The following is a 26,363-nucleotide window of genomic DNA, read 5'->3' on the forward strand; positions in this document are numbered from 1 at the left end:
AAATAGGAATCTTAAAACTCTCCCAAAGCTGTTTCCCATGAATGTTACAATCATGTAAGATTCTATGACAAATATGATTGTAGCCATAACTTTGTTTAACAACTCACTTAGTATCAATATTGAGTGAATTATAAAACAGGGGGATATGTAGGCATCTGAGATGATTACCAGTGTAATGAAGGACAATCTTTCCAGAAACTAGATGGTAAGGTTCTCAAAATATTTCTGTTCACAGATAACATTGTGTTAGAGCCCTAGAACAGTAAAAGCCTGATCAATGAAACTAATATTTATTCAAAAGATTATTTTTCTAACCACTTTAAACAAAGTTGATGAAAATAAATAAATAATTGTATATGTATATAATTGTGTGTGTGTGTATATATATATATACACACATATATATGTTACAGGTTATTGTGTATAGTTGTTTGCGTTAATCAGGACATACATATGTTGGAATGGACTAGAATACTTCCTATAGAATTGGTTACTTCCTTTGGTCTCTTTTTATGCTCTGTGTAGACAGGTGTGTACTCTGTCCCTTTTTGTGGGATACATACTCTGTCCCCTTGCTTTATGACATTTTAACATCAACTCCTGATTGTTCCCTTGGTCCCTGTGACTACACATATTTTCTTATGTGAATATATATAATATATATATGTATATATGTGTGTGTGAGTACATACACATATATTTCTAGGATGGGTGATATAGGTGGACAATGAACAGAACCTAATAGAACAATATGGCTGAGTCACATTTGAAAGATTGGGATGTACTCTGAACAAATCCAAACTGTTTACTTCTGCAAAAGCCCATCTCTCCAGCTGTGAGTCATGGAACACCAAGATCTCACATGAACTGAAAGGCAATAGAAAGATACTAATTAGGTTAAATAGGCTTCACCATATTGCCAGGATGATCTATGCTCAAGAAGTGATGTAAAAAAACATCAGAGATACTGACTTCTAGAAAAAGAAGACAGACCAGTCAAGTAGCCAAAGTGAAGAATATAATAGGAGGTCAGCATGTTTATTTTAGAAGTAGCCATTAAAAATATTAAGGGAACCAGAGGAAACCCTACAGCAAGTAGAATGGATCCTCAGTGGAGGAACTACAGGAAAAACAGGGACAAGAATCACAGATAATAAGAAGGCTAGCTCACCATCTACAGTGGTTGAGGGAAAACCTGTACATTGAAATCACAAGTCCACTAACATAAGGAAACAAAAATGACAATTGCTTTGAAACATCGGCTGTAGGAACAGACTTTAATTATAGTCCGTGTCTTGAACAAATAATTAGATTGGTATTTTCTGCTGCAAGGGTTAAAATTCTTTTTTTCTTTTCTTCAGCAACATGTTTTTGTAATGTTCATTATTTGGCAAAGTCTCCTGGCAGGCATCTATTTCATACTGTACTATATTAACTATACTATACTATGCTATGCTTTTACCATGTTTACTCTTAAATATTGAAAATTTGAAATTCATTTGACATTTTATAAAAAATCAAGTTTTCAGAGCTTTTCAAATATCTTCTGTTTTGAAGAAAATCTAAATTCCTATGTACCTTTTTTTGCATGTTTGCTAAATTAATATTTTTACTGGAGTCTTTCATACTTGTTAAGTTACTACTTTGAAAAAGATATTTCTGATTTCTAGGTTGGGGGAATTTTCAAGCAACTCAGTAGTTAATTTTAATAAATAGTAGATAGAAAAAAGAGAATATAAAAACAAGCCTTTTGGGAGGTGGGAAAATAGGTCACATTCACAATACTAGTCAGCTCAGTTAATTTGGCCTACTTTCAACTTGCATTCTAACAAAGTAAATATCATCTTGGAAATAACTGTGTGTAATTTGTAATATTGTAGTGTCATTTCATTGGGGGATGTCCTTTCCCCCTCTGTTAAATACTTTTTACTGATCCAGGCTCACTTGATTACATCAAAGTTTCACAAAAGACTAATGGGTAGAGTTACAAAGGAACTCAGAATTGGTGTTAATTGAATATTCATTGTGGCTATCTACCTCTGTGCTAGATGGGTGAAGAATATTAAGTAATGTAAAACTAAGTCCTTCCCCACAAGCAGATTATAGTCTAGCCAGGGAAAATGAATACAGGAAATCATTCAAGAACAGTACAAATGGCAAATAATTAAGTATAAAGTCACATGATTCAGTTGTAGGAGTTAAGAAAAGGGAGGATTCAGTATGTTTTTTTCTTAGTGTTGTAGAAACCACACCAGATAATTAATTTTCAATTGGAATTATCAATATGAAAAAACCATGTTGTTGGATGTGTTTAATTAACTCCATATACTTTATCAGAAATGTAAAGAAAATGGGTTGCAAACCAGGAAAATAGAAATGAAATTTTGCATATTATCAGAAATATTTTTAATATTTTAGCATTTTTCATATTGCAAAATTTAAAAAATATTTATATGTAATAAATATATAGTCATTTTGTAGAATGAATTTAACTTCCATCTGTGACTTTCTGAAACAGGTTAGTGAGTTGGACTTTGATGAAGTACAGTTCTTTTTCTGATTAGATGATCAGTTCAGATTTGCAAGCATTTCTGATTACTATTTATCACTGTGACTGAATCTGAACTTGGTCATTCTGATTATTTCAGCTTTTTATCCTTTTAAAGTTGTAGATCTATGTGTGAATTAATCTGTGGCTACATGAAGACCTTCTACAATTATAATTGTTGATAATAAGTACATTACCTTGAGTGAATCTCATTCCTGGTTTTTCCCCAAACCTATTGTGTCTGCTCTGGAAGCTGGAAGTCAGAGGCAGGAATGGAGGTTGGAAGGATCAAGGCTCTTCTTTCCTTAGGACTCACCAGCCCAGTCCCTCACATGGATAAAGAGCATTGAGTAATCAATATTTCAACCAATAAGATCTTACACAAATTCCTAGGCTTAAGCTCCAGGTTACATATACTTACAGGATTAAGTTACAATTAAATATTTACATGTTCATTCTTTTTAAGTCAACATGCTTATTTGATATGGTATTAGGCTTGGAATCGGAAAGAGGAGGGTTCAAATTCTGCCTCATTAGCTTTGAGACTAGCCTAATTTAATTTAAATTAATCTTAATTTAACTCTTATTTTCTTTTAACTTAACTGCTGTTTGTTTTAAGCAACCCCTAAGTTATCGATGTGTTCTGATCTCTGTTGGTTAAGGGATTTCTCATGCAAAGAGAGTTTTACATTAATACATCACAATTCCTTCTTTATTTTTCTTATATTCACTTAAAGGATAATTCAGCAACCTGCTTGTCATTTCCTATACTTTTATAATTTATTTGAAGATTTTCAAATATTTGATGCTTTTAATGATTATTTGGATCTTGCTTTTGTTAACACTGGCCCCCAAGTCCAAATATTCAATGATGTCTCCCTTGTGATACATTTACCAATTGAATCTGTGATCTGACTTTCAATTATTGCTCCCGATTGGAGATGATTTCCCTTGTCTGAATGTTGCAGTGAAACAATCCACCAGCAATGGAAACCAAAACTGATTTCTATTTTGTGGCTTTGGAACCTCAGATTTTAAAACTTAGAAGTCTAATTATATTGTAGTAGTTCAAATTTATTTTCAGGTTAATTGGCTATTCACTATTTCCCAGGAAATCTATTAATGCATTACTTTTAGAAACTACATTTGTTATTTTCTTCTATTGCAAACTTCTTATCTGGCCTGAGACAGATTGGGTAATTGAACCTACAAGAATACTAAAACTTGATGCCTTTTTCCATTAGACAAAATGTCTGGTATGCTATAGCGTCATTTTGTTAAGAATCTCCAACTTTAGCCTGGAAAGAAAGAATTAATGCCATTCAGTGATCATAGTCTCCAAATTGACATTCCCAAATTGATCATTTGTTCCTTTTTGAGACTTTATTTTGAGCAAGATGTATTCCAATAGTGTCTATCCTCATTCTTTTTCCAAACCATATTTAAATTAATTTTTGTAGGACTGTTAGAATTTAGGTTCCTTTAGGCTTGTCCAAAGGACATACTCAAGGAGCTTAAGAAAAATTGCAACTGAGACTGTCATATATCTAATTTCATTGTTATTTAAATTTCATAGAAGTCATGAGTTCATAACATTTTCCCCTACTGTATGACTGGCTTAGAACAAGGTATACAAAAGTTTTAATAGGAATATATGTTAAATCTTGTATTTAGCTTGTTAAAAATCATTTGTAGAAGGATAGAATAAGGGAGAATTGCCTTGGGAAATCTCTTCCTATATAAAAAAATCTCTTTAGAGATTTTAGTTGATCACAAGATTTACTGTATAGTGGCAACATGTGGGCTTATAGTTAGTGTTCAAGTTTCCTCTCTGCTACTATTATGTGTCCTTAGGCAAGTTGCTTAACTTCTCTGGACTTTGGCTGACCATGTGTAAAATGAGGAGCTGTGAGTAAGTGTTCTCTGAGGTTTCTTCCAATTTTAACTCTGTGGTCAAATGCTTGATATAGTATAGTATATAGACACTATATAGTATATAGACAGTATATATATATAGACACTAGGTCAAAGGATTTCACATCATGGCAGTTAGGAGCGCAGTGCCCCCTCGATCTGGAAAATCTGCGTAAAATTTTTGGCCCTCCTTTCATAGCAGAGAAGAGTTCTGAATTATTGTGGTATTAAAAATAAAATATGTTGATATTATATAATACTCTATATATGTTTCATGCATTTTTAAGTTTCTAGAGTTTTCCTGTGTTGTCTGCTGGCCTTCATGTGTCATCTATGGCTTCCACAAAACTCTCCCAAAATTCCCATTTAATTTCTTATGCCATCTTGCGATATACTGAAACCATGATGGGAAAGTTGCAATGTTGAAGAGATAACTGTATATTCTTTTTTGTGTTCAGCTCTGGGTACCACACCTTAGATAAAACATTGACAAAATGCTTGAGTCAAAAGAAAGCCATACTGGTAAAAGTTCATAGGAGAAACAATTGGAAGAGGTTGGGTTTTTAGCATGGAGAAGAGAAGACTATGATACCTTCAATCCACTGGAGCGCTATCATGTAGAAGAAGGAATGGACTCTGTGAAAAGACAGAACTAGGAGCAATGGATGGAGATTATGAGGAAGCATTTTATGCCTCTATATTCAATTCAGTAAATATTTTTGAAATACCTAGTGTGTGCAGAACACTTTGCTGGGTTCTGGGGTGATAAGAACTTAGATAAGAATTGAGAGCTGCTGACAATGGAGCTTACAGTTTCAGGGCATTAGGATAATAAATGAATCACACACTTATATAGTGTCTTAAATTTTAAAAAGTGCTTTCTTTGCAACTGCACTGTGAGGTGCATAGTGCAAAAAATACCACTCCCATTTTATAGATGAGGTAAATTAGGTTTACACAGATTAAACATCTTGACTAATTTCACAGCTAGTAAGTATTGGAACCCAAACTCAAACTAAAATATTAAAACTCCAAGACCAAGGCTGTTTCCATTGCACCATGTTATTTTTCCAACAGAAAGAACTTCTGAAAAACTAAAACTAACAATGCAACTATTTCTTTCATTAGATAATGGGTTCTCCATTATTGGAGGTAATCAAGCAAAGTCTATGTAACCATCTGTCAATGATTCTCTAGAAAAGATCTCTGAACTTAGAAGAGTTAAATTACATTCCTTCCAAATTCAAGAGTCTGTGATTCTAATAACTGCACTAAGGTAGCTTGGTGATAGGAGTTTCCTTACTAGGAAATTTTCTGGAATATTTCATCTTTTAAAAAATACTCTAAATAGCACTATTTCTCCTACCTTTACTTTTATGTTAGGTTAAAGAAGATCTTAATCCCCAATAGCATTTCTTTTTTCATCTGTTTTCTTTTCCATTATTTAGTGTGACCTGATTTCAACAGTACAGTTTTTAATGTCATAAACAGACTAAGAGAAAAAGTATAATTTTTGGTAGAGATTTTAGTAATATAATGGATAATAATCATTTTTAAAGTCAGAAAAGCTCTACAACTCTACCCCCCATTGTATATTTTAAATGGGTCCATAGTCTGTAATATATAGCAAGAATAAAATAAATAATTATATTGTAAAGTGTAATGGATCTTCATAACTGAAATTTGGGTCTACTACAGTACAGATATTCCTTTGGGCAGAGAAAGAGAGGAGGGAATAGAACATAGGTTCAAGAGCAAAAGATAGAATGCAAATGAATATTTCTTTAAAGGTAATGCCCAAGAAAATGGCAAAAGAAATTATGAATCTAAAAATGAACAATTCTATATGTGGAATTTTATTTTTAGAGATGTGTTTACTAGCCATGGTACTAGCAGAACTTGCTTTGTTTTCCATCTACATGTCTTCACAGCTGTCTCTGATTGGCATTTTTTCTGGGGCTAATTATAACAACAACAAATACCAACAATAAATCTTCCAAATATCCTGGAGAACTCAACAGATAACCTGTACTAGAATGAGAGCATCAGACACAGACAAAACTCTTCTTTGTAGTTGCCTGGTTATAATATCGATTCATAAAAATTTAAGAACAACGCTTCTAATAGATTTCACCTTACTTAATACTTATAATCTCCAAATTGTGCTGATGAAAAACTTGCAAAATATAGAGATGTAGGGAAGAAATTGCAACCATGTTGGACAAGGATGATGTATATTTCATTCTATCATCCTATCAGATACTAGAGCTATTCTGAAGATACTTTCAAGGAGCTGATAGAAGATAAGTTTATACCCCAGTATTTTTATTCATTTTCAAAAGGCAGTCATTTTATTCACCTTTGAAATAGAGTCCTGTGACTTTGGACTATTTCTCTCTATGAGTAGAAAGAGATGATGATCGTGATAAATGTCATTTACATCTACATTCCCCAATCTCACCCAGCCCTTTCCTTTGTTGATAAACCTAGACTATTCTCTTCTCTTAGAGTTAAAAATCCTTCTCTTTCTTCCAGGTCTAGTTCAGATACTACCTTCTTCATGAAGTCATCTCTGGTTTCTTGCCTGCTCCTCAAATAAGTGATCTCTTACTACAAAAATCTATGCTGTTCTAGATCTCTTGGGCATGCTTATCATAGTATAACTTGTATTTTAATTATTTGGATGTATGTCCATAACCCCACTTGTATTTTAAGCTTCATAAGGGCAGGGATTGTGTCCTGTTTCATCTTTTTATCTCTAGTAGCTAATACAATTGAATTGTTTGGAATAAACATTTTTTAATTAAACATCCTAGGACTAATTTTACTGTTAAAGTTAAAAGTAGGGGCAGCTAGGTGGCACAGTGGATAGAGCACTGGCCCTGAAGTCAGGAGGACCTGAGTTCAAATCCAGCCTCAGACCAAATACTTGACACGTACTAACTGTGTAAACTTGGGCAAGTCACTTAACCCCGATTGCCTCACAAAAAAAAAAGGTTAAAAGTGATGGTTGGGGAACCCCATTCCCACGTCCCAAATCTTGCTCTTGATAGCAGGAGCAAACTTTTAAAAGAATGTAATCTCTGAATAAAGGCAAGTTATTCCATCTTGATTCTCTTCCACAAATATGGTGTACTGCTGAAGGAGAAAATCTTCTCCTAGCTAAGGAAGAAGTGCTATTTATCATTTCATTGCTAATGTGTTGTTCTTTCAGTTTAGGATCTTTTAGAAATTTCTCTATCTATATCTCACAGATTAAATGTAGTTAAACTATGATAGTTTTATCTTAGTTTACTGTAAGATTTGAAGTTGGCCATCGTCAAGACTGATGTAATTAAAATTAATTCTAGAAGACACAGACTTTAGATAGCACTGAGCTACTTTACACTGCCATGATTATTACCATAACAAGCCTTAATTTGGTGTCACTTTGAATTTAGGCCATGTTGTCTAACTGTGCTAAGAGAAATTCTCTAGTGATTAGAACTATTCTGCAACAGCTGTTGCTCTACCTGTATATGGAGAAAAATAAACTGCCAACAAGAAGTAATTTGGACACTGGAATACCCTTTCTAAATATTAGTCTTCTAGTTGTTACTTTGACTTAAAGAAGTTGAGTTGAGTTGAGTTCAGAGGTTTTTACTGGGATTTAATTTTGTGCCAGAAAGTGGATTTAGCTCAACCTAGTCAACAATGAAGATTCTAAATGTGAAAGACACAACAGGTGTTTAGAGAAATAATTCTTATAATTCTATATTTTATATCCTTATGTAATAATGTGCAGGATTATTCCTGGTGTTATATTTCCTGTGTAGGCTAAGGTGTTTTTTTTTAAAAAAAGATTTAACAAAGGCAATGTTTTTCATGAAATTCACACATACAATTACTTCTTATTTATAGTTTACTTCTATGGCATATTGTTTTTAGTAATCCAAACCAGACTAGCATTTGAGACAGTGATGAAAACATGGTTATATATTTATATACACACATATATTTAATTTTTAATTTTGTCATTTCCGAGGCTTGCTTCAAATCTCGTCCATGATAATATTATCCTGCTTAGAGAATTTATAGTTATACATATAGTATACAGGGCATACTAGGAGGCTACAAAATAGGTTTAGTTAATGACTTATCTCCTTGTCTGCCACTTTAAACATACTTATCAACCTCCATTCTTGCTCCTCAAAACAAAATGCAAATCAAATTTCCAGATGAATAATATCAACCAGGCTTTAATAGTCCAAACAGTTTTTGAGTATTCCACATAGAATTGGGCACATTCTAGCCTATTCCAGGCACAGACGGAGATTTATACGGTTTCACAACTTGTTTTTACTAATCAAAGCAATAGGCTGCCCGAAGTATTTATAGGACAATTCATGCAGAACTACTTTTATAGAAACTCTACTCTTAATACGGACAGTTTTGTTAGTGATACTCCATATAATACGTATACACACATACATACTTCTGCATGGAATATATATATAATATATATATATATATATGTACACACACACACACACACACACACACACACACACACACACATACATACACACACCTTCCAGACCTGCAATTTCATCAAGATGTAGACTTGAATTCAGGTGTTCCTATTCCAAGGCTGGCTCTCTATCCACTGTCTCATTGCCTTTTCATATTTTCTATAAGTACTAGAGAGGCAGTCTGGCATGGTGTATGGAGAGTTATCCTCAGTCAGAAAGACCTGGATCCAAGTCCTACCTCTCACACACAGTAGCTATGGGATCCTGGGCAGGTAATTTAATTCTCAGTGTCCCCTGCAGCTCTTGAAGTTTGATAGTTGGGGCTGACCTGCATTGGTAAAGGGAGTTTCCTCACTGGTAGCTCCGCTTTGCTGGTGAGATCACAAATCTAGTCCAAAAACAACCCTCACCCACACCCATGACCCTCGAAATCAACCTGGACCAGGAATCAGGAGACTGGTTTCTAAAACAAGTTGTCGTTTAATTTCTCTTTCCTTCAATATTTCTCCATCCATCAAATTCAATTCATTTTAATTCAGCAAGTATTTATTTTTAAAAGTAAGTTCTGGTGATGCCTTTTGTTTTTATTTCACCATTATTCTAGATACACTTCCTCTCCTCCCAATTGAACCATTTCTTATAACAACAACAACAAAACACTTAATCAAAACCAAGTGACACAATGGGCCATTTCTGACCATCTGTGCACATCTTTCATGCTTCATCCCCACCCCCATCCCCATGTCTCCTACCGTGTAGGAAGGGGGAACATCTTACCACCTGTTCTCCAGGACCAAGATTGGACTTTTTCATTACTCAGAGTTTGAATTTTTTTTAATGGTTTTTATGGTAGTCATTGTAAATATCATTCTCTTCTTTCTGATTCATTTACTTTACTTTAATTCATTCAGGTCTTCCCACAGTTCTCTGAATTCCTCTTATCTCCTTATTCATTGCAGTACAATAATATCCCATTACATTCATTTACTATACCATAATTTGTTCAACTATCCCCAATTACTGAGCACTTACTTTATTCCCAATTTTTTCTACCACATCAAAATGTAATATTTGAATATTTTGTTATATATGGGAATTCTCTTTAAGTCTTGCAATTCCTTGGGGTTTGTGACAAGTTGGGGTATCTCTGATCAAAGGGAAGAGACATTTTAATCACTTGTAAAAATTATTTTTGCTTTTTGTCATTACCAGTTTGGTGAGTGTGAGGCAAAAGATTTTAATTTTTATTTCTCCCATTAGTCATGGGAAGCATTTTTTCATGTGGCTGATTGTTTATAATTCTTCTTTTGAAAACTGTTCATCACCTTAACTACATACATGTTGGGGAATGATTCCTCAGCAGGTATTTACTAAGCATCTGTTATATGCAGAGTACTTCATAGGTCATTGGGGAAAATGCAAATTTTAGATAAGACCTACTTCCCACACTCATTGAACATCTAATCCTGCAGGGGGAAATGATACATCTGGTTAATTGAAAAGTGCATTGGACAGGACTCCACCCCACAACCTCCCACAAAAAAAAAAATATTGTATGAAGTCAAAGGAGAGGCATAGATAAGGTTGTTATGACTGAGAGGATCAGGGAAGACTTTGAAGAGGAAATAACATTGAAGTTGAGATTTAAAGGATAAGGGGAAATGACATTGTAAATAGAGAGAATATTGTGAACCAAGACCCAGAGCCAGAGAATTATAGAATATATTCTGGGGACAGAGAGTAAGTAGTACAATTTGGCTGAGAGTAGAATATGTGGAGAAAAAAATAGTATGAAAAAAGATTGAGAAAGTAAGGAAAAAAGGAAAAAAAGAAAGGAAGAGAAAAAAAGAAAAGAAAGAAGAAAAAAGAATCAAAACATTTTAAAACATACAGGGGAAATTAAGTTCAGAAAAGGATACAAACAGGACAATTTTGTTACTACCTTGTTAAATCTATTGTTAAAGAATCACCTGTATGTGACAGAAATTCATGGCTTTGTTTATGATCCTCTTTTATGTTTTCTGTGTATTTAAATGTTTAGGTGTGATGAGTATTAACTTCATAATAAAAGGGAAAATGTAAAAGAAGAAATAAGGTTGGAAAAGTACAGTGGCAATAGATAATTGAGGGCCTTTAATACAAGGTTAAAAAAAAGTTTCAGCTTTGCTTTCAGGTGAACTAGATAATCTCTTAGTTTCTAAAGTTCTATCAATCTAATACAAAGACAACTTTGGCTATTGGTGAAGGGTTACAGTATTAGTTGGTAGGAGCAGAAGAGAAGGGAAAAGTTATAAACTCAATCTCACTTAGTAAATTTATCTAATATTAATATTGAAATATCAAGTTGACTTTCATTTCCATCTCTGTTAGTATAATACCAATTTATATTAGAAATTCATGATCTGAATCATGCAGAACATTCTTTTTTTGGGGGGGGGAAGTAATTCGGGTTAAATTACTTGCTCAGGGTCATACAGCTAGTAAGAGTCTGAGGCTGGTATTGAACTCAGGTTCTCCTGACTGTAGGACTGCACCACCTAGCTGCCTTAAACATGCTTAACCTTAGTGTCTTCTATAAACTGGTTGGTTTAGACTAGTCAATCTACAAAGTTCTGTTCAGATCAAGTATTCTCTTTTTCTAATTTTTAGCCCTCTGTACATAGTTGCATATTTAGTCTATGTATTGATCTAAAAAAGGACTCCTAAAGATTTTGACATAATGACGATAAACTTAGCAAGATAAAATGAAGTTATAACTTAATGTAAGACAGACACATAAACACACTCTCACACATATGCACACACCCACCCACCCTTGACTAATATTTTCCATAGAGCAAATTGGTTAAAGTTCTCCTTCTGTCATTCATTCATTCATTCATTCATTCAACAAACATTTGTACTACTACTATATGTGAGGCAATGTGCTAGGCAGTATTGGAAAGGTCCTATCCTGAAGTCTCTACCATTAATGAATTTCCAGTCTGGTGGGAAAATGGGAAATGAGGCATGTATACAAATAATAACAAAATAGAACGTGTTAGGTGCCATGTAAGGAGCATAAACCAAATGCTTTTTAATTTAGAGAGGAAGATTACTTCCAGCGTATGCAAGATATGAAATGACTCAGGAGTTCAAGTCTTGGATAACTTGGAAGTTGGTGGGATGCCATTTACAGAAATTTGGAAGTGTAAGGAAATGTTCTTCTAAGACTTATTGGGCCTATGTGCTTATGGTCTATATACAACTGTCCTAATGCATACAACAGGTAGGAGACCAGTTCCATCCGTATGAAAAATTAGTGAAAATAGAAGTAGAGAGAACTACTTAATGGTATATTGAATGATTTAAAAGGGAAAAGTGGTTATAATAGGCAGCCACCAATCTCCTGAGCTGACAGCTCTAGGGGGAAAGGGCAGTTCCATGAAACCAGTTGCTGGAAAGAGGGAAGAGTGAAAAGTAGAAAGATATAGAAGAGACAGGGTATGGTCCTAAGGCAATTGCTATTGTATGCCAATGTAGTACTCAAACATCTGAATGCATGAATGCATGCGTTATAGTATTCATTTTTTTTTAATTCTTTTTTTCTGTTTTATTTGTGCCTGAACTTAGACCAATAAAAACCTCTATTAGCCTATCATGTTTTGAGTTATTTCAGAGGGGCTGTGGATGTGCCTTTCCAATGTACAAGGAGGGTCAGGTAGAAACTAATAGTACCTTTTGTTCATTTATTTATTTATTTTTATGGTAATTTTTTATTTTTTTTTTGTTTTCAACATTTACTTCCACAAGATTTTGAGTTCCAGATTTTCACCCCATCTCACCCCTCCCCCCACCCCAAGATGGCATACATTCTAAATACTCCTTCCCCTAGTCTGCCTTCCCTTCTGTCTCTTCCCCCCTTTCTCTTATCTCCTTCCCCTTCAATTTTCCTGTAGGGCAGGATGGATTTCTGCACCCCATTTCCTGTATTTCTTATTTCCCAGTTGCATGTGAAAACATTTTTTGTAAACATGTGTTTTTAAAACTTTGGGTTTCAAATTTTCTCCCTTCCTCCCTCCTCACCCACCCTCATTGATAAGGCAAGCAACTAAATATAGGTTATATATGTACAGTTATGCAAAACACTTCCATAGTAGACATTCCGTGAAAAACTAACTCCATTTCCCTTAATCCTATCCTGCCCACCCATTTTTTCTATTCTTTATTTTGACCCTGTCCCTCCTCAGAAGTATTTGCTTCTGATTACTCCCTTTCCCAATCTGCCCTCCTCTCTATCATTCCCCTGCTCTCTTGTCCCCTTTCTCCCCATTTTCCTGTAGGGTAAGACAGATTTCCACACCCAATTGAGTGTGTATGCTATTCCCTCCTTAAGTCAAATCCTATGAGAATAAGATTCACTCATTCCCTCTCACCTTCTCCCTTTTCCCCTCTACTGTAAGAGCCTTTTCTTTTCTGGTTTTTTTTTTGTAGGATAATTTACCCCATTCTACCTCTCCCTTTCTCCTTCTCCTAGTATATTCCTCTCTCACCCCTTAATTTTATTCTCTAGATATGACCCCTTCATCTTCAACTCACCCTGTGCCCTCTATCTATCTATCTATATATACATACTTATAATTCTTTCCCTCCAACTACCCTAATACTGACAGAGGTCTCATGAGTTACAAATATCATCTTTCCATGCAGGAATGTAAACAGTTCAACCTTAATAAGTCTCTAATGATTTTGTCTTTCCTGTTTACCTCTTCATGTTCCACTCGAACTTCAGGTTCCACTTGTATTTGAAAACCAGATTTTCTATGCAGCTCTGGTCTTTTCATCAAGAATGCTTGAAAGTCTTCTATTTCACCGAATGACCATTTTTTTCCCCTGCAGAATTATACTCAGTTTTGCTGGGTAGGTGATTCTTGGCTGTAATCCTATCTCCTTTGCCCTCTGGAATATTATATTCCATGCCCTGCTGTCCCTTAATGTAGAAGCAGCTAAATCTTGTGTTATCCTGATTGTGTTTCCATAATACTTGAATTGTTTCTTTCTGGCTGCTTGTAATATTTGCTCCTTGACCTGGGAACTCTGGAATTTGGCTACAATATTCCTAGGAGTTTTCCTTTGGGGATCTCTTTCAGGAGGAGATCAGTGGATTCTTTCAATTTCTATTTTGCCCTCTAGTTCTAAAATATCAGGACAGTTTTCGTGGATCATTTCTTGAAAGATGATGTCTAGGCTCTTTTTTTGATCATGGCTTTCAGATAGTCCAATAATTTTAAAATTCTCTCTCCTGGATCTGTTTTCCAGGTCAGTTGTTTTTCCAATGAGATATTTCACATTGTTTTCTAATTTTTCATTCTTTTGGATTTGTTTTACAGTGTCTTGATTTCTCATCAAGTCACTAGCTTCCAATTGCTCTATTCTAATTTTTAAGGAAGTATTTTCTTCAGTAATCTTTTGGACTTCCTTTTCCATTTGGCCAATTTTGCTTTTTAGGGCATTCTTCTCCTCATTGGCTTTTTGGACCTCTTTTGCCATTCGGGTTAGGCTATTTATTAAGGTGTTATTTTCTCCAGTATTTTTTTGGGTCTCCTTTAGCAAGCTGTTGACTTGTTTTTCATGATTTTCTTGCATCACTCTCAGTTTTTCCTCTACTTCTCTTACTTGCTTCTCAAAATCCCTTTTGAGCTCTTCCAAGGCCTGGGACTGATTCATATTTTTCTTGGAGGCTTTGGATGTAGGAGCTTTGGCTTTGTTGTCTTCTTCTGGTTGTATGTTTTGATCTTTGTCACCAAAGTAAGATAATACAGTCTGACTCTTTTTGTGCTGCTTACTCGTGATCCTGGCCAGTTACTTGAGTTTTAAACTCTGTGTTAAGGTAAAAGTCTGCTTCCAATGTGAAGAGTGTACTGTGCCAAGCTTCGGGGGTTTGTACAGCTGTTTTCAGAGGTACTTCTAGGGACCTGTAAATTTTCAGTTCTTCCGAGGTGTTTCTTCTCCACTGCCACAACAAGCTCCACCACACCAGTGTTCCTCCTCGCCCCAGGACCGCCCCTCAGAACTGTGACCCAGATCCAAGCACTGGTAAAGCAAGAGATTCCTGCCTCAGCACTGACAAAGAGATCCCTGCAATCCCCCCTCTGATCAGCCACTCGATTCCCCCTCAGTCTGTGGGCCTGAAGCTCAGAAAAAAGCCACGACCCCGGGCCGCGCTTGAGACTTGCAGCTGAGACCTAGCTCCTCTCTCACTGCAGACACAGACTTTTCCCACTGACCTTTTAAGTTGTCTTTGGTGTTCGTGAGGTGAGAAGTCTGGAAACCGCCACAGCTGCCTGCGATTCAGTCCTCTGAGGCCTGCTCCAGGGTCGCTGCGGCCTGCATGCCCACACTGAACTGCGCTCCTCTCCCCACCCGGCCTGATATACCTTTCCAATCAACCATCCAGGCTGTCTTTGGCTGGAAATTTGTTTCACTTTGTCTTTTTGTGGGTTCTGCTGCTTTAGAATTTGTTTAGAGCCATTTTTTTAGGTATTTGGAGGCTTTGGGAGAGAGCTCAACACAGTCACTGCTTTCCCTCTGCCATCTTGGCTCCGTCCTCCTACCTTTTTTTAAAAAACAAAACAAAACAAAACAAAAAAACAACTCTTACTTTTGAAGAGTGTGATCCTGGTGCAGTGAAAGACTACCTCAGTAAGAAGCCCATTCAGAGGCAGGTAGGTGGTGCAGTGGATAGAGCTCTGGGCTTGGAGTCAGGAGGATCTGAGTTCAAATCTAGCCTCAGACACTTGACCCTTACTAGCTGTGTGACCCTGGGCAAGTCACTCAACCCCAATTGCCTCGCAAAAAAAAAATCCTTCCAGTGATAACACACTACAACCCATCCATGTCTGCCAATCTTGTTCAGCTTGGCTATATTTTCCTATAAATATAACACAGAGTGTTCACATAACCAACTGGAAACTTTTACTTTACTGATATCATAAGCTTATCAGTGGAGTATATGGGTTATACCCTTGGTTATTTCTCTCACCATGTAATCAGCACCTCTTTTTCAATATATATTTCTTTCATGAAGGGAGAGGGGTGGGGAAGAAACACAAACTCTCCAAAGTCTCAAAAAAACCAGACAGCAGTTTTAGACTTCAGTATTTCTTCCTTCAAACTGCAAAATACATAACTATTACAATCCCATATTTGCTCATGCTTCAGACATTTTAGAAGTATTATTTGTTTTCCCTTGTAAACATTTATTTTCTTTGCAAGGCAGTTGGATAACTATACAAATGATCACTGTAGAACACTTACTGACTTCCTTAAATAACAACAACAACAAAAAAAGTACTGTGGGCGCAAGAGACACACTATCTGTATGTTCTGGGTCTGTTTCTTTTAATCCTGTGTGGAATTTTGTTTTAGAATTGTCAGTTCATGCTAATGCTTCCTGCTTATCAAGGGATTTTCCAGGTCAGTCCTGTGTTCAGTCAATTGAGAGCTACTCCTCAAAGGAGAAAAATGATGCTGTGTTCAGAGAAGTCCTACTACCACCTTCACGTGAGCCTTTTTTTCTGATCCTTTCCCACTGTTCCTACTCTGACCGAAGAACCAGATGTGCCCCATCAGAGCCATTTTTATGTCTTTCCAGTTCTTGGAGTATCCAGGCCACCACTGTTTTATAAGAAAATTCATCATTAGAAATTGAAATATAAATCTTAAAGGATGTATACTTTTCATCACCTCTGGTGGCACTGGTATTATTTTTTTTTTTCAATATTAACTAAGTGTTCACCTAACACTGTTTTAGGTGACATTATCAAAACTCATTTCATCAGTGTAAATACTAACTTGTGAATAGCTTAATCACTTAGTTTACTAGAAGCATTTACGTTTTTCAATGAGAATGATTGTTAACTGAAATGAATTTTATTAGTGAAATTAATTGTAACAAAGTGGATTTGAAAAAAAAATAGGCAATGTAGATGAGAACTTCTAAGGGGTAGAAAAGGTGATTTTTCTTAAGTGTCTGTCCCTAAGGCAAACAGTCTTTATTAGTTGCTGTTTTCCTTATACTACTGTCCTCTACTTCTGAAACTTTAAAAGCTCCAAATTTTTAGAGCTGAGCAGAGGATTCTAATTGGAGTGTCATTAGGAATTCCTGAGGTGGAGGAAGAGAACATGAGTGGCCAATTATATGTATGAGTCCCTTGTAAATTGAATGTATGTAAGTCAGGGACTACTTTCCGTTAACAAAACCCACTTTGTAATTAAATATTAACAAAAGTAAATACAGATAACCATTGGAGCAATAACCAAATTGACAAAACATTTACAGCTCAAACAGGAGCTTTTAACTTTCTAATATACTTCTGTATTATATGTTGCACACTGCCCATTCAAATATTGACATTAAAACCAAGACCCTTACCTTCTGTGTGCCTGATCTTTCTAAGGACCCCTGTGCTCTGGGTCACTTTTGCTCTTGTTCTTCCCAGCCTTCTCCCTGAAAGGAGTCTTTCAGAACCTAATATGTTAGGAATTGTTCTTTTGCAATATAATCTGTGTTCTTACAATCAGCCTATCCTCAGTTAATCTGGAAGGTGAGAGGCAGTTTACTTCTTTCTGGCTGTCCTCTTGTCTCTTTTCACAACTCAGCTATATGCTTTCTGAAAAGAATTGTGCAAACCCTTGTTGGGAGTAAAGTACAATATTTCTTTCTTTCACCTCTAAAGTGAATCGATACCATTATTTGCAGTTTCTCTTCCAAGCTTAATCCCCAGGCCTGCTCTCCAGTATAACCAACCAGCTACTGTATCCATTGCCAGGAGGCTTACCTTCCTCATGTTGACTATCTAAAGACTATATCTACCTGCCTTCAAAATAGAGTCCAGATAGCCTCTCCCAGCCCGTGGTTCCCCGCCCCCCCCAATCAATGAGAGAGAGATATAAACTGGGAATGCTGGGGTGTTTTATACTTAGCTAATGTTTCTATTCCTGGTCAAACTAGTTTTAGATGTAATATAGGTAGATTATCATGGAACAACTACTTAAGGAAACACAAGTTATCAAAATTTATAGCTCTTGTGCTATATCTTTTTAAATTAAAAAAAAACACCCTGTTGACTAGTCTTTCTGAACACTAACCAATATGGCATAACCAGATACTAATGTCCCTTTCTTCAACAGTTTCTGAATTGTGAAATTATATCAAAGCCCCCAAAAGACTAGCTTGAATAGCTTGTTATTCTTGAAAATATAATAATACAAAGTTAAATTTAATTAGCCTTTCAGCTATTGAAATATATGTATCAGTTTGGTATGATGAATAGAGAGAGCCTGCTTCAAAGCCAGGAAGTCTTAGATTCAAATTCTTTGACATAAACTGGCTGTGTAACTTTCAGTAAGTCACTTAACATCTCAGGGTGCTAAGATTATGAATTACAGGGTAGATGTTGACCTGCATTAGTAGAATTTTTCCTCCTGGAAGCTCCCTGGGTATGTAAATTACCCAGGTTTCACAAGGAGAGGTGGCCATTTCCTTGCCTGGCGTATTCTTCTCCATACAGATGTGATCTGGTTTCATCATGTTCTCTTCAGCTCCCTCTATCATTCCTGTCCTCCCTAAGCTTTAATCTTCCTGTCTGCTGACTGCTTCCCTGCTGCCTGCAAACATGCCAGTATCTTCCGTCTTCCTCAAAGAACCTTTACTTTACCTGTCCCTTCCCACTGGCTGTTGTCCTTTCTCTCTCCTCGTTTTCATGACTAAACTCCTTGAGAAGGCCATCTATGATAAATGTTTCTGCTTCCTTTCCTCTGACTCTTCTTAACTCTCTGAACCTTCTCATCTTATCACTCAAGTGAAAATGCCCTCTCCACAGTGACCAGAGGTTTTCTGATTGCGGAATCCAAAGACCTTTTCTAGATCCTCGTCCTCCTTTTTTTTCCACAGCCTTTGACACTGTTGATCATCTCAGTCCTGATCTCTTCTCTTGAGGTTTTCTTGACACTCTTCTTCCCTGATTCTCTTCCTACCTGTTTTACCACTCTTTCTCTGTCTTTTTTGCTGGATCTTCATCCAGAATGTGCCCGCTAACTACTGTTATCCCTTCAGGCTCTGTCCTGGGGCCCTTCTCTTTTCCTTGTGTACTGTTTGGTCTGGAGAGATCATCAGATCCCATGGATTCCATAGATCCCATCTCAGTGCAGATGATTTGCAGATCTGTTTCCCCAGTTTCTAACCTTTGACCTCCCATTTGATATCTGGAATTGAATGTCCTGTAGATATCTAAAACTTAACTTGTCCAAAACTGAATTCATTCTCTTTCATCAAAAACCTTCTCCTCCCCTTAATTTTCCTACCACTGCCCTCTCGGTCCCTCCAGCTCACAACCTACTCATCCTGGGCTCCTCACTTTCTCACTCCCCACATCCAATCTGTTGTTAAGGCCTGTTGACTTTACCTTCAGAACGTCTCTCTTCTGACCCTGCTACCAACCCTTTTGCATAGCCTTCTGGTTGGTCTCCCTGGTTCAGTTCTTTCTCCACTCCAGTCATCTTCTACTCAGCTACCAAAGTGATCTTCCTAAAGAGCAGGTCTGACCATGTCACTCCTCTACTCACTAAGCCCTAGTGGCTTCCCATTACCCGTGGGATCAGAATCTAAAATCCTCACTTTTGTTTTTTGAAGCCTTTCATAATCTGACTTTTTTTTTCTTTTTTGGGGGGGGGTGAGGCAATTGGGGGTAAGTGACTTGCCCAAGGTCACACAGCTAGCATGTGTCTAGTGTTTGGTGTGAGGCCGGATTTGAACTCAGGTCCTCCTGCCTTCAGGGCCGGTGCTCTATACACTGTGCCACCTAGCTGCCCCATAATCTGACTTCTTTCAATTTTCTAGTCTTCTTATACTTTGCTCCCCTCCACTGTACTTTATGATCCAGTGACAATTGCCTCCTTACTGTGTTCAAACAGGACACTCCATCTCCATAACTGCATTCTCACAAGCTGTCCCCAGTGCCTGGATGTTTTCCCTCCTAGTCTCGGCTTCTTGGATTCCTAGGCTTCCTTCAAGTCTTAGCTTCCACAAAAAAACCTTTCTAGTCCCCACCTTATCATTAATATCTTCCTTCTGAGGTTGCCCCCATTCTACCTTCTATGTACCTTGTTTATGTATAGTTATTTTTATGTTGTCTCCTCTGTTAGAATGTGAGCAGAGATGTTTTGCCCTTCCTTTGTATCCCCAACACTTAGCACTGTGCCTGGCATAACTGACTTAACTATAATTAACTAAGTCACAGTTTCAGCTTCTAATCCTATTTATCATTAGAGATTAGAGATAAAATCAATTCAGATAATTAGAATTAAATAATAATTATTTCATACATTGTTTAGTTATAGAACATTATTAATACATGATTTTTATGACCCAGATTTATACTTTCTGACAGTTTTCCCTAATTCAACTACTGGGAAATTTATGTCAGACTTTGTATTCTGATAGAGATTTTTCCACAAACAAGGTCTATTTATGTGCTGGAAAATGGGGGAGATATGTCAACTCCAACTCCATGCAAAATGGAATCAATTTTGGATGAATTCTAGAATATTAGTCCAATTTATTTGTTATCTTACAATGGACAATGCCTAGCGCCAACCTTTTTGGAGGATCCACACATTAACATTAGTCTGTTTATACAAAATGAATAAAAGAAGAGAAAGTGGTCTGAACATTATAGAGAACTCAATAATATTGACTAATATCTAATTACTTTGAATATAATTTAATTTGACTTAAAATGCTTTCAAAGAAGGGACATTTCTTTCAAAAGTATCACTTTCTACATTAAGGAAAGAAGAATCAGTTGCCGTTTTGTATAACTTTTGGCAAATGCATTGAAAAGTAAGTATAATGTCTTTTCTCTTAGCAAGTAGTCCCAGCCAGGAATGATGGCACTTATCTGTAATCCCATCTCTCAGAGAGAATCTCTTGAGCTAGTGAGTTCTGAGCTGCAGGGGATTATGCTGATCATCAGGTTTCCACACAAAGTTCATCATCAGTGTGACAAACCCCCAGAAATAGGGGACTGCCAGGTTTCCTAAGAAGCAGTGACTGGCCCAGGTTAAAAATGGAGCTGATCAATGTTCCCATGCAGATAAGTAGTGGAATTATCCCTTGAATAGCCTCTGTACTTCCATGTGAGATGGTGAGATTCTGTCTTAAAAACAGACAACAAGTAGACAAAACAAACAAAGTAGTAAATAAAAGTAGGCCATTAATAAATTTCAAGAATCATTTCATTTTCGTGTTTTGGTAGTATGAGCTTTAGTGATAGCATCTGTTTGGTTGATATGCCTAAACCACTTATTCATTATATTTAGAACTGGAATAATTTTCAGCCCATCTGGGCACAAAATTGGTCATATTCCAGCTAACATTTGTAACCTATTACTTGTAGATTTTCTTTCACATTATAATACAATATGTCAAGATGAAATCTATGATCATTGGAAGTTACTAATTTGAAAAATCTCTCTGTCTCTGGATTACTAAAATTAATATAAACGTCTGTAACAGTCTTAGAATCCTACACAGTCCTACTTCCCTTGACATTGGAATCCTAGCTCAAAAACATGTAGCTTTAAAAAAAAATAGCAAATTTCCCAGTTAGAATTTAACAGAAGAAAATATTTCTTCTTTCTCATTTAGGAATTATACTAGATGAAGATTCTGAAACTCCTGTATCAGAGAAGGAAACCATTTTAGTAACATATTATTTTAATACTAAACCACCTGCAAAAGGAACTTGAATTATGTCACAGGTCAAATAAGCAGCTCCTTCTTCAGTCATTTTTAAGTTGACATCAGTTTTATCCAACTGTGTAGTAATTGATTCTTTCATTAGAAATGATGACACTATCAGATACCAAGGAAAGCTACATGAATTTCAAGGTTTTAAATTTTAAGGTTTAGATGTTAAGAAAAAAATTAACTAGTTTTGTTGTAAGATACCTTTTTTAAAAATATGCTCATCGTTTTTACTTCTTTTTTAATTAAAAGGAAAAGAAAGTAAACGTGGTGGAAAGGAATTGTTTATTGAAATAGCAACTGATGCTAGGCTCCACAGAATAGTTCATCAAAGCTTGTGATCTAGAATGGTGTGTATTCAGTTCTGAGGGATTTCTGGACAAGTTTTGGTTAATGGTTTGTATACCACATTTCTTTCTATGTCTCCTAGATGAAATGCATGGAGAAATGTCATTTGAATTCCAATCTCACTACTTTAAAAGATCTGTGATTTCATTACTCTTTTGTGAGTACCCCCTCTACCCACACAAGTCAAACCATCTTCATGCTTAAGGGCAGTGGTCCCTGAAGTGAGGGACACAAAGCTATCCTTTGGGGTGTGGCAAGAAAATATTAGCATTTCTACTTATTTTTTAATCTAAAGGAGAAATTAAGCTTTATTAGTTGACTGGCACACATATCAGTTGGTCATGTATCATCTACAATATTTAAGGTGCCCTGGGGGAAGAGTGGTAGCACCACAGTACAAAGGGAGTGACAGAGGTTTCCTTACTTATTCATTTGGATTCCTTGTATTGAAAAATATTGTAGTTTATGTTCACCTTGTTAATCAGATTTGCAGATTATATTATTTAGTTTTAACTGGGGATAGGGACCATACCTGTGATTTCACTGATAAAGGGAGCTCCCAGGTGAGGAAATTTCCTCTACCAGTGCATATTGGCATCTTCTATGGAACTTAGTTGCTTAGAGCACTGACTGGATAAGTGACTTGCCCAAGGTCACACAGGTAGTATGTGTCAGAGTTATGACTTCGTTCCCACTTGACCTGGCTTCAAGGCCAGCTCTCCAACCACTTCCTATAGCAGGCAGTCTCATAGTTTTAATTAAACCGCATAAAATGGGTAAGTGACTGTAAAATATTCCTGCCGCCTCAAAAAAAAAAAAAAAACATGGCAAGAAGATAATATGAATAATCTGTCATAAGTGCAAGCAACCAATAAAACTAGTGGAAAAGTAAATACTTCTAGTGTGAACTTTTTGTCAGCTACATTAGAAGATAAAACCATCAAGATTATTGGAATATAGATTTACGTCCATTGTAATTAGCAATAAGCCTCTCCTCAAATATATATTGTAACATATACCTTGACATTTTAACTAAAAATAGTATGCAACCATCAAAATTAGCAAAATATTGAAAAACTTAAGCTTTTGTTGCAGAAAACAAGTTTAGTATATCACAAATAAAACCTCTCACGAGTCTTCTGTCCCTCAGCTGTCCCATACTGAGACTAGCACAGGGTACCAGAAAGTGGAGCACACCAGAACTCTCTAAGAAGGCACCTGTGTCCTCCAGTGCCCCACACTTTACCCCGCCCTGTCTGCATCTCACTGATTTTCCCTAACAGAGCAACTTAAGGACCCCTAAGACTTATCTTTGGTCCAGCTGTTGACCTCTCCTATACGTGTTGTCTCTCCCAACTAGAGTTTGAGTTCTAAAAGCAGGGAATGAATGCCTGGCTCTATTATTTGTATTCCTAGCACTTAGCACAGTGTTTGGGCACCCAGTAAACACTTTACAAATGCTTTTTCCATTCCATTCCACACAAACTTGGAAACAGAATTTTCTTACCCATTTAAAAGCCTTCCAGTTGAAGAATTTCAGTGGATTTTGAACCCATTGATTGAAAACATAAAAATGCAACACTTTTTGATTAGCTCACAAGAACAATGGATTGACAGTAGGGATGATACTAGCAGGAATGTTTCATACATATATACCACTGTGTCAACCAATTATACAACATGAATGCTTTCTCAGGTGTCTTCAAGTAGTTTTTACTCTTTACTCTGATAGGGAAAGCTCAAAGCTATGGCCACACTTCCTATACTCATGCTTTGAAGTTTATACCCAGAACAAGGAGTGCAGAAGTAGATTTAAAGAGGCTTAGAAAGGGATTTTGTGGGCTTTAAAGGGCAGTGGATTTTATAGGAACCATAAGATTACTACTACTAGAAATCCACCACAATTATTTTGTACTTGAAGCAACTGAAGAAGTCAAGAACATTTTAATGCCTCTATTTCTTGTCTAGTTACACTAGTTACACTTGTCTAGTGGTACTGATTGTTTATAACAAAGACATTGTGTACCTTGAAATCATTAATGTTCTTTGTGTAAAAAATGAGGATAAGCCTAGTTTATATCAATTTTACTGTCTTTTTCCATGACAAAATTTATTTGGGCCAGCCTAGTAGAAAAGTAGGGTTATAATCCATCCTCTGATTAATCACATACCCAATATCTAAAGCAATGGTTTCGAACCCAGATAGAAACAAGAGCCACTAAATCATACATAAGGATCTCTTTGGGCCACATATTGACATTAAGAACCACATATTAACATTATCTATGTTTTATTTTATCTTTATTTTGTTCAGTATTTCCCAGTTTCATTTTAATCTGATTAAGGCTACATTCAGCTTGTGTGTTTGATATATCTCATTTAAAGCATCATGTATTATGTCCAACATTAAGTTTCTAGTCTTTGTTGTAAAACAGAAAATAGTGATGACTGTCTTTACTTTGAGAAAAACCTGTTTGACCAACAATTGATATAATGACTTTATGTTCTTGTGATCATTTTAAATAAGAGACATGTTATTGATATAGGGAGTATGGGTATATAAAATAGCCTTTCACTTCTGTTGTAATACAGATTAATGTTAAGAATTCATCAACACGATCATTTTAGTTAATGAGGCTATTTTGTGTTTTGATAAAAGATAAATTTACCAGTTCAGCTTCTGAAAGAGCATAAAGCAGAAGTCTCTTAGTGGTTTGAAGCTTGCTTCTGTTCCTTGCTCATAGCTGCGTAAGTGTGCTTAAAAATCCTAAGGACTTTAAATTTCTGGGAAGATACTTTGTTGATTCTGTTTGTTGAAATCATATATGGTGCAAGGCTTACAAGCCGTAAGAAACATACCAATGATCTCTTATATAACTTAAACTTGGTTTGAAGTCTGTCATTACCTTATTTCCCCCTAACCATCAGTTTGATCTGGAGCTTGATGGTGAAAGGGCAACAAAGAAAGACAAGATGGAGAAGTTTTGTTTAAAAACAAACAAAGAAAAGCAAACTAAAAGTAGAACTGAAGTTTTCCTTCAGGACAGCTCAGTTGTTCTTTCATTCCCTCCCAAAATTACCTTGTATTCATTTTGGATATATCATGTATATACTTACATATGTACATGTTGTTCCTTTCATTTAGAATGGAAACTCTTTAAGGGCAAAGGAATATTTCACTTTTATCTTTGTATCCCTGGTGTTTAATAAATGTGTATTAATTGGCCAAATTGAGAAGTATAAGTAGGAAAAATCTAATTCAGCTTTCTAAGCAACTTTCCCATAGAAATAACGTTAATATTTATCAGTGTTACCTAGTTCCATGATTAGCTAGGCTAGCTCCTTCCGTCTCTGTGTGTATATATCATCAGATTGAGATTCAAGGATGTAGACCATTTTGAGATCTCTGGTGGCTAATGGAAAGCCTCAGGGGAATCCTGTCCAGTTTCTCCCTTCCTCTCACCTGTCAGCATAGAAAAATTTTCTTATCAATTTTGAGGATCTACTGCAAATATGAGCAGCCTCATATGATTGCTGAGTCAGACATATAATAAGAAGAATGGAAAGTTGTCTTTGGATTTGGCATGAGAATAGATATTTTAACAGAAGAATTTAGTTTAATTAAAGTCTGACCATGAGAAATCAATGCTAGACCCCTAAGAGTTGGGGGGTAGTGGACCCACTCTGTGTTTTGTACCTGGGCTTTCGGTGTGAATATTTCAGTCCCAGAGGGTCTGGACTTTAATGAAGGAGGCTGGCAAAGCCTCTTGGCCCAGTGCCTTGGGGATGATTTGCTTGTGGAACTGGGTTGGGGAGGTCGTTAATGAGTCAACGATTGTGAGAACAGGAAACTTTGCCATCCCCTCATGGCTGACCTCTAAGGTTTACCTAAAAAATGGGACATAAAAGGTACCCATTATAAAATATAAATCATTTATAGGCCAGGTAATTTATTCATATGTACAACCAAATGTAAAAGACTCATTATAAAATGTTAACTATAAAGGACTCACAAATTATCATTTAGCAAAAAATAAATTTAAAAGGGATTCAGTAACTTAGGTTATAACTACTGTTACAGTCTGCTCAATGACTGAGGCTTAAATCTCATTAGAACATCAAGAGCTAGCAGATGTGCGAATTGGGCATTTTACATTTCAACATGACTCTGCACTGTCCAACTTTTCATAGTAAAATAGACCTGGATGAATCCTTTTATCAATGGCTATCCCCTCCAAGAGGCATGAAGTACTTG

General features: G+C 36.1%; 1 protein-coding gene and 1 long non-coding RNA gene across 3 annotated transcripts in view; one reads left to right on the forward strand and one right to left on the reverse strand.

The window, feature by feature from the left end:
* Positions 1-26,363, forward strand: part of SSBP2 (single stranded DNA binding protein 2) — a 414,580-nt gene that overhangs the window by 201,313 nt on the left and 186,904 nt on the right. The window lies entirely within an intron of this gene.
* The window catches only part of LOC114044604, a 31,021-nt gene continuing 25,429 nt past the window's right edge, over positions 20,772-26,363 (reverse strand). Inside the window, exon 3 of the long non-coding RNA XR_003569268.1 lies at positions 20,772-21,166. This is a non-coding gene — a long non-coding RNA (uncharacterized LOC114044604). The remainder of the gene's footprint in view (positions 21,167-26,363) is intronic.

Source organism: Vombatus ursinus, unplaced genomic scaffold (assembly GCF_900497805.2).
Source record: "Vombatus ursinus unplaced genomic scaffold, bare-nosed wombat genome assembly UNPS02014774.1, whole genome shotgun sequence".
Classification (NCBI taxonomy): domain Eukaryota; kingdom Metazoa; phylum Chordata; class Mammalia; order Diprotodontia; family Vombatidae; genus Vombatus; species Vombatus ursinus.